The following is a 10,635-nucleotide window of genomic DNA, read 5'->3' as shown; positions in this document are numbered from 1 at the left end:
TAGATTCAGTTGGGTTTGACCCGATTAGGTTAAGAGTTGACCTAATCGTCGAGATGGTTTGGTCCCTGATTTGATCAGGGGTTGGGCTTAATCAATTTTTAATTTGATTAAGATTTTATTGAGCCTAATTAAGCCTATTTAGTTGGATTTAAATTAGTCTAATTGGGCCTAACTTATTTGGTTCAATTAGGTTGGTTTAAATAATGAAACCACCTTGACCCATTCTCCCTGCGCCACCTCACTTCCACTGCACCCTTTTGAATTCACGAGAAGGAAGTTCTCATGACTTTTTCCTCACACAAAGCCCTCCTCACACCCTACTTTAATGTGCCATATGAGTAGATAAGGATGATTGGTTGGCCATTCAAATTCAAAACAAAGTTTGAATTTGAATGAGCAACCAATCTTAGTGCCTTGTGTTGGAAAATGTGTCCCAAAAAGCCAATCGTCAAGCTGTTGACGGTTGAGCAACTAAGTATTGTAATTGATTTGTTAATAAATAAAATATATTTGGCATTTTCATCATAAGCTTTCATCTTCTAATGAACTCCGTTGTTATGATGAAGTCCTTAGGACTATTTAGATTCGATAAAGAGAGGATTTATCGATTAGTCCTTAAAATAGTTCACGACCAAATGATAGGCTGTTAATAAGGACGACAGCTTCTATCGAGCATAGGTCACTGTAGGCCATATGGGTTGGTTGTCCTCTTAACCAAGGAGTGTGGAGACACTGGTATGGCATACAGGTGAGATGTAAGGGTACATCATCATTGAACGTGACCAACTCCAGAGTATTCTACTGTCGAGAATATCTCTGATGGGATATAGGTATAAGTGTCCCTTAGACCTGAGATCGTCTCAGTGACTTGCAAGCAACTCACTGTGCTTTGGTACTGGACTAACTGAATTTCTAATTCAGGGATGGAAGGCTTCTGGGCACAGTCAAGTACTTGCGAAGTCAGAGTGTGATCGAGATGGGATTGACCACTCCAAGAGTTGGAGAAGAATGAGTCGCTGTATTTCAATTTAGCAAAACCTTGGCCAGGGTAATCCATCAGATGGATTTGATATTTTGAAATACAATGTGGACAACCTGATCAGAGTTGACAGTTAAACTCTGGGGTGTCCTATGATCATTTTGGTCAAGGGGATGAATTATATGAAAACTATATCCGCATGGGTTCTAAGGATGTTGTTCTACACATTCGACTATCCAGTCGTCGGGTACCATTGCTAGATGGTCACTTCGATTGGTATAGAAATTTGTTCCTATGCTACCGGCTTAGGTTCGGACCTATGAGGTCACACACATTAGAGTTCATGATCCGATCGGATGGTTGATCAATGATTAAGAATCATTCTAGGGTTAAATGATCAATACGATTGACATTTAACCCAGTGCAAGTGTTGCAGGAGGATCGATTAGCAATTCGATTGCTAATTGGCTTAATTTGATTAAGCCAATGGGCTGAGATTAAGTCTAATTAAATATGATTTAATTAGATTTGGTTTGGGCTTGATTGGATCAAGTCCAATTGGTTTATTGGATAAGCCAAGTGCAAGGAAAAACTAGTCTTAGTTCAACTAGGACTTGGGTCAATCTAATTTCTAATTTGATTAGAAAATTAAATCAGATTTAAATCTAATTTAATCTGATTAAATTAGGTTCTTAATTAGGTTAAGACCTATTTTAATTATGTTGATCTAATTTTGATTTGATTTGGTTTGGGAAATCAAATTAAAACAAGTCATGAGATAGAATCCTAGTAGGACTAGGATTCCACCTTGCGCCACATAAGCCTTCTCCACGCCCTCTCTCTTAATTCAATGCCAATCTTCACTTATTTTGTGCAACAAAAGCCCTCTCCCAGATCTCTCTCATGTTCACAATAGGTCTCTTCTCTTCTTTTTTACATGGAAGGTGGTTTGGATCAAATCTAAAAGGAATAAGTTTGGATTTTGAATTCTATGAGATAGAGTTTTAGAAATCCAAAACTCTTTCAATTTTGCACCGAATTTATCCAAATTTTTTTTGGAATTTTCGTGGCCTTTAGGGTTTACATTGTGAACCCTTTGCTGGTGATCCATGCACGAAAATATGGAGGAGATGCTCAAGAGTTGGGCATCCCTTAACTTGCCATGTTTGGATAAGCCTTGACTAGGTGTTTGACCTAGACAAGGACTCTATCATATCTCTCTATATAAGATGAATTTCTTCATGAAATTTTAGGAAAAGTTATAGATATGAGAGTCCTTTGTGTCATCCAAAAATCAGAGAGAATACCTTTGGGTCGTGGAGATATAAAATACGCAAGTTAGGGCATTTAGAGAGAAAAACGTGAAGAAGAAGAGGATCTTCTTCTAGGGTTTTTATTTTCATATCTTTCCTCCTTCCATCTTGAGTTTCCTGAGAGTGTCTCAGATCTAAAACTTCTCCTTCTACTTTCTATCTTTGGAAGAGTCCAAATCAAGAAGAAGGAGGCACCTGATCAACCATCAAAGAAGGATCAGCGCAGTACTAGCATACTGTGCTGATTTCCTGAAGCAGGACTTCTGATCGAGATTCGTGGGCTCGTGTGGACGACTCCTAGAGGCCGGACGCATGTGTGGCTTGCAACATCATCCTTAAGCCCAGATCAGCGAGGTTAGAGCATCTAACTTGCAAGGTAATAGATCTGATCTATTGTTTAATACATACATTAGATGTGGTATAAAAACATGTTGATATGATCAACATGTAGTTCATGCTATATTTATATATTTTAATTTCTGATTTAATGCCATGTAATAATCATGTAATAAGATCTTAGATCTAGGGATTTTCTGGTTTTAGAAAATAAATTTTGATTTATTTTAGTCTTCCGCTGTATGATTTTGAAAAAGTTTCAAGATCTAACCCTGAAACCCTAGATCTGGTTCCTACAATTGGTATCAGAGCCTAGGTTCTTTATTACATGATTATTTATACATGCTTAGATTATTTTTTAGATTAGATCTAATTTATAATCTGATTATTAAATCTAAAATTAAAATTTTAGATCAATCACAAACTGCAAGGTTGTCCTGCTGTAAGGTTTACCCCTTACAGTGCAAAGGTTGTCCTAGTTTATGTAGATCTATCTTTAATCATAAATTTGTTAGATATGATCTAGATTAAATTTATGATTTATTAGATTTAAAAGATGTTTAAATCTGAAATAAAATCTCTTTGTTAATAATTTTTATGCAAAGAAATTATTTAAAGTTGAAATTGTTTCAATTACATGAACCTGTTTAGATTAGATCTAAAGTAGTTTCATGTTTATTTCACTTGCATCTTGATTATGAATCAAACATGCAATATGGTTGGTAGAATCATATTGTAAAATTATTTTACAAATATAAAAATTATTTTTTGAAAAGCCAAATCCAAACCTCAGCCCAAAACTTAATTAAGAATTAAGAAGTTGTTTGATTAGGTTCTAGGATTGTGAATTGAAGAACCTAAGACACAAATCATAACACATTGGGTTAATGGGTTAGTGAGAATTAGGTCCATTAATTGGGTTAGACCTATGGTTAGATTAAAGATGGACTTAATTAGAGAATTGACTAAATCTAATCAATTGTTGTCTTAGATTAGGTCAAGGATTCCTAGATCAATTACAATAGTTGTAGTTGGTCAAGTCCATGTTTTAATGAGAACCAAATGGACTTGATTCTTGGCTAAGCGGTCTAGCATGAACTGTTAAGTTGTTCTAATCGAAACTAATTAAACCAGTTGGTGTCTAAGGTAAACCAGACCGGTGGTTTTTAATTGGGAGCCCTCTTACCTGGCCATTTCTGATGGTGTCTAAGGCAAGCTTTGGCAGACCCTCCCACTGATCGAACTTACCTGGCCTCTTGGTGAAATTATGTTTTGATCGGATCACTTGACTATTCGAGCTAACCCATGTCAGCTAGGTAAATCAGTGTGACTGATTTAGGTGCTCCTAGACCAGCCCTTTTAATGGTCTCCCTTAAGCTGACTTGGTGAAGCCAGTGGGAGGATCATGATAAGCTGGTTCATCTGACCTCATCCTCTATATTATTTAAATCCTCTAAAATTATTAGGTCCTTAAAATGACAAAGTTATGGAGATAACTGAGTCATAGCCTCCCATTAAGGTGTTTGATAATGAGTCCATGAACTCAATAATCATTGCAGACCCAAAGGCCTGGTGCTTGTTGACTAATGGAATTATCACTCATCATATGACGACTTGGAAGTATCTCTCTAATGGTGGTTAGGTGAGCCAACCAAAGTTGGGCTTAATCATTCGTTGGTTAGATACACCAAGTATGATCATGTTAATGGTTGGACCTAGCTAGATCCTTACAGTGGAGGCCAAAGCCTACTGATTAGGTTTCTGGGGCAAAATTAAAATTAATAGAAATTATTTAGAGAAACAATTGGTTATGAACCTACCCTTAGATGTACATGGGTTGGCCAACCAAAGTTGGGCTTGTGTGCAGTCTAAGTGGATTCTAGTACCCGCTAAGGAATTAGGGTAATTCCTCGAATTGAAGGTAGAGGCTACCAATTCGAATAAAATAGTGGGAGAAACCTTTTGATTAAAGTCCAAATCTTTAGGTTTAATGAATCAATTACTAATTAGGTTATGGTTCTCCTTTGTGCAAATATGGCCACTTCCCTATCGCTCCGATCATTGTTGGACAATGATAAGTTGGTGGGATCCAACTTCGGTAGCTGGTACCGAAAGTTGAAGATAGTCCTGGAGCATGAACGGATCCTATATGTGATAATAGATCCTGCACCTGAGGAGCCAGCTGTCAATGCACGTGAAACAATCAGAGACACTTACCAGAAGTGGCTCAGTGATCGGACCACGGTGCGCTGTATCATGCTGGCTATCATGAGCGACGAGTTCAGTCGTAGATTCGAGACGGCTCAGCCAAAGGACAAGCTTCAAGTGTTGGAGGATGCCTTTGGCACACCCGATGATGTGGAGAGGCACAAGACTAGTTGTGCCATCTTCAACGTCAAAATGCGGGATGGTGCCTCTATCACTGATCATGTAATGTACATGATCGAGCTGATGGAATGATTGAGCAAGCTCGACTTTTCCTTGCATGAGCAGCTTGGGAAAGATGCAATACTGAACTCGCTGCCCAAGTCTTATCTCCCATTCCTCACTCATTATAGAATGACAAAGCCTGAAGAGAACTACCACGGGTTACTGGGGTTGCTTCAGAACTTTGAGAAGGATCACCAACTTCACAAGGAGTCGGTGAATTTAGTGGGAGGTTCGTCTTCTGGTTCTCGACCTTTTAAGAAAGGGAAGAAGAACAAGAAGAAGAAAGTAAAGAAGGTGCAAGTTCAGGCTAGGACATCAGTGCAGAGCCAGACCAAAAAGGTCAAGCCTGATAAGAGTCTATTCTACTGGCAAGCACCCTAGATTAGATAGTGTGTCAGATATCTACTTATGGCACTGTAGGCTAGGTCATATAAACAAGAATAGAATAAACAGGTTGACTCAAGAGGAATCCTCGAAGTCAGTGATTGTGAATCACTTCCAACCTGTGAGTCCTGTCTTCTTGGTAAAATGACCAAGTCACCTTTTACTGAAAAAGGTGAGAGAGCTACTGAGCTCTTGGGCCTAGTACATACTGATGTATGCGGACCCATGAGCACCAGTGCTAGAGGTGGATATTTCTACTTCATAACTTTCACGGATGACCTATCCCGATATGGATATGTCTATCTGATGAAACATAAGTCGGATTTATTTGAAATGTTCAAACGATTCCGAAGTGAAGTAGAAAAAAAACTGGGAAGAGTATTAAAACTCTTTGATCTAATCGAGGAGGAGAATACCTTTCTAGTGAATTTCTCACATATCTAGGAGAGAATGGGATTCTCTCCCAATGGACTCCTCCAGGAACACCACAGCATAATGGTGTGTCTGAAAGGAGGAATCGAACTTTGTTAGACATGGTCCGATCCATGATGGGTTTTTTGCTAGCTTGCTGATATCCTTCTGGGGATATGCACTCGAATCGGCCTGTTATCTGTTAAATAGGATTCCAAGTAAGTCTGTAATTAAGACTCCATATGAGATATGGACGGGACGTAAGCCAGCACTTTCACACCTTAGGGTCTGGGGGTGCCCGGCCTATATCAAACAATTAGTCACAGACAAACTTGGACCTAGGTCTGACAAATGCTCATTCATAGGGTACCCCAAAGAGACAAAAGGATATTTTTTCTACCATGCTGATGAACAAAAGGTGTTCGTCAGCCTTAAGGCAATCTTTTTAGAAAAGGAGTTCCTTGGTGAAGGAATCGTTGCCTCTAAGATTGAACTTGATGAAGTTCAACAGGTAGAAGTACCGACACCAATAGCTGAACCTGAGTCTGATATGATTAGATCATATCCGGAGCCCAATGTACCTGCACCATTAAGGCGATCTGGTAGAGTACCGCGTCAACCGGACGGATACTACGGTTTCTTGATCCGAGACGGTGATCCCATCGAACTTGATGAGAATAATGAGGATCCGATCACCTATATGGATGCAATGCAGAGACCTGATTTCGAGAAATGGCTTGAAGCCATGAAATCCGAAATGGAGTCCATGAAGGTCAACGATGTATGGACATTGGTTGACCCACCTAAAGGGGTTAAACCCATTGGGTGTAAATGGGTCTTCAAAAGGAAGAGGGGCACAGACGGAAAGGTGGAGACCTATAAAGCCCGTCTGATTGCCAAGGGTATCATCAACGTTATGGTATTGACTATGACGAGACATTTTCTCCTGTGGCAATGCTCAAATCTATTCGGATAATGCTTGCAATAGCTGCCCATCTAGATTATGAGATCTGGCAGATGGATGTAAAGACAGCTTTTCTGAATGGAGAGCTGACCAAAGAGGTGTATATGATATAACCTGAGGGGTTTACATCCACAGATGAGTCCAAGGTGTGCAAGCTTCAGAGATCCATTTATGGATTGAAGCAAGCTTCTCGGAGTTGGAACATGCGTTTTGATAAGGTGATCAAAACGTATGGCTTCATTAAGAATGGAGAAGATCCCTGCATCTATAAATGGGGCAAATGGTCCAGTTGTGGTATTCCTTATCTTGTACGTGGATGACATTCTCTTAATCGGGAATGACATCCCCGCACTACAGGGAATAAAAGTTTGGTTGTCATCACAGTTCTCCATGAAGGACTTGGGTGAAGCATCCTACATCCTAGGGATGAAGATCTATAGGGATAGATCTAAAAGGATGCTTGGGTTATCCCAGTCCATGTACATAGACACTGTGCTGAAGAGGTTCAGCATGGAGAATTTCAAGAAGGGCTATCTACCGATAGGCCAAGAAATTTCTCTCTCTAAGAAGGATTGTCCGACAACTCCTGAAGAGAGAGAGCGTATGAGTAGAGTCCCATATGCTTCAGCCGTGGGATCTATCATGTACGCCATGACATGTACAAGACCAGATGTGGCATACTCACTAGGAGTAGTGAGTAGATACCAATCTGATCCTAGAGAAAACCACTGGAAAGTGGTTAAAGCCATCCTTAAGTATTTGAGAAATACTAAGGACCAATGGTTGGTTTATGGCGAGTCAGATCTGAAACTTGTGGGGTTCACAGACTCCAGCTTCCAATCTGACCATGATGACAGCAGGAGTGTGTCGGGTTATATCTTTACTCTGAATGGTGGAGCCATCTGCTGGAAGAGTTCCAAGCAGCATACTGTGGCAGACTCTGTTTGTGAAGCAGAGTATATCGCAGCATCAGATGCCGGAAGGAAGCTGTGTGGCTGAAGAAATTCATCAACGAGCTCAGAGTAGCACCCTCTCTCGATGGTCCAGTCCTGCTCTACTGCGACAGCACTGGTGCCATAGCTCAGGTGAAGGAACCCAAAGCACATTAGCAGACGAAGCACATCTTGCGTCGCTTCCACCTGATCCTAGAGATCGTGGATCGAGGTGACGTCGACCTTCAGAAGATCGACGAAAAAGAGAACCTAGCCGACCCCTTCACTAAAACCCTGGCAATAAAGGAGTTCGACAACCACAAGTCGAAGATGGGTATTAGATACTGTGCGAGTGGCTTTAGGACAAGTGGGAGTTGTTGGGAAATGTGTCCCAAAAAGCCAATCGTCAAGCTGTTGACGGTTGAGCAACCAAGTATTGCAATTGATTTGTTAATAAATAAAATATATTTGGCATTTTCATCATAAGCTTTCATCTTCTAATGAACTCCGTTGTTATGATAAAATCCTTAGGACTATTTAGATTCGATAAAGAGAGAATTTATCGATTAGTCCTTAAAATAGTTCACGACCAAATGATAGGCTGTTAATAAGGACGACAGCTTCTATCGAGCATAGGTCGCTGTAGGCCATATGGGTTGGTTGTTTTCTTAACCAAGGAGTGTGGAGACACTGGTATGGCATACAGGTGAGATGTAAGGGTACATCATCATTGAACGTGACCAACTCCAGAGTATTCTACTGTCGAGAATATCTCTGATGGGATATAGGTATAAGTGTCCCTTAGACCTGAGATCGCCTCAGTGACTTGCAAGCAACTCACTGTGCTTTGGTACTGGACTAACTAAATTTCTAATTTAGGGATGGAAGGCTTCTGGGCACAGTCAAGTACTTGCAAAGTCAGAGTGTGATCGAGATGGGATTGACCACTCCAAGAGTTGGAGAAGAATGAGTCGCTGTATTTCAATTTAGCAAAACCTTGGCCAGGGTAATCCATCAGATGGATTTGATATTTTGAAATACAATGTGGACAACCTGATCAGAGTTGACAGTTAAACTTTGGGGTGTCCTATGATCATTTGGTCAAGGGGATGAATTATATGAAAACTATATCCGCATGGGTTCTAAGGATGTTGTTCTACACATTCGACCTATCCGGTCGTCGGGTACCATTGCTAGATGGTCACTTCGATTGGTATAGAAATTTGTTCCTATACTATCGGCTTAGGTTCGAACCTATGAGGTCACACACATTAGAGTTCATGATCCGATCGGATGGTTGATCAATGATTAAGAATCATTCTAGGGTTAAATGATCAATACGATTGACATTTAACCCAGTGCAAGTGTTGCAAGAGGATCGATTAGCAATTTGATTGCTAATTGGCTTAATTTGATTAAGCCAATGGGCTGAGATTAAGTCTAATTAAATATGATTTAATTAGATTTGGTTTGGGCTTGATTGGATCAAGTCCAATTGGTTTATTGGATAAGCCAAGTGCAAGAAAAAATAGTCCTAGTTCAACTAAGACTTGGGTCAATCTAATTTCTAATTTGATTAGAAAATTAAATCAGATTTAAATCTAATTTAATCTGATTAAATTAGGTTCTTAATTAGGTTAAGACCTATTTTAATTAGGTTGATCTAATTTTGATTTGATTTGGTTTGGAAAACCAAATTAAAACAAGTCATGAGACAGAATCCTAGTAGGACTAGGATTCCACCTTGCGCCACATAAGCCTTCTCCACGCCTCTCTCTTAATTCAACGCCAATCTCCACTTATTTTGTGCGACAAAAGCCCTCTCCCAGATCTCTCTCACGTTCACAAAAGGTCTCTTCTCTTCTTTCTTACATGGAAGGTGGTTTGGATCAAATCTAAAAGGAATAAGTTCGGATTTTTGAATTCTATGAGATAGAGTTTTAGAAATCCAAAACTCTTTCAATTTTGCACCGAATTTATCCAAATTTTTTTTTGGAATTTTCGTGCCTTTAGGGTTTACATTGTGAACCCTTTGCTGGTGATCCATACACGAAAATATGGAGGAGATGCTCAAGATTTGGGCATCCCTTAACTTGCCATGTTTGGATAAGCCTTGACTAGGTGTTTGACCTAGACAAGGACTCTATCATATCTCTCTATATAAGATGAATTTCTTCATGAAATTTTAGGAGAAGTTAGAGATATGAAGAAACCTTTGTTTTCATACAAAAATCAGAGAGAAATACCTTTGGGTCTTGGAGATATAAAAATATGCAAGTTAGGACATTTAGATCAAAAAAATGTGAAGAAGAAGAGGGTCTTCTTCTAGGGTTTTTTATTTTCATATCTTTCCTCCTTCCATTTGAGTTTTCTGAGAGTGTCTCAGATCTGAAACTTCTCCTTCTACTTTCCATCTTTGGAAGAGTCCAAATCAAGAAGAAGGAGGCACCTGATCAACCATCAAAGAAGGATCAGCGCAGTACTAGCATACTGTGCTGATTTCCTGAAGCAGGACTTCTGATCGAGATTCGTGGGCTCGTGTGGAGACTCCTAGAGGCCGAATGCATGTGCGGCTTGCAACATCATCCTTAAGCCCGGATCAGCGAGGTTAGAGCATCTAACTTGCAAGGTAATAGATCTGATCTATTGTTTAATACATACATTAGATGTGGTATAAAAACATGTTGATATGATCAACATGTAGTTCATGCTATATTTATATATTTTAATTTCTGATTTAATGCCATGTAATAATCATGTAATAGGATCTTAGATCTAGGGATTCTCTGGTTTTAGAAAATAAATTTGATTTATTTTAGTCTTCCGCTGTATGATCTTGAAAAAGTTTCAAGATCTAACCCTGAAACCCTAGATCTGGTTCCTAAC

This window comes from Elaeis guineensis, chromosome 7 (assembly GCF_000442705.2).
Source record: "Elaeis guineensis isolate ETL-2024a chromosome 7, EG11, whole genome shotgun sequence".
NCBI lineage: Eukaryota > Viridiplantae > Streptophyta > Magnoliopsida > Arecales > Arecaceae > Elaeis > Elaeis guineensis.
This window is presented reverse-complemented; position numbering follows the sequence as displayed.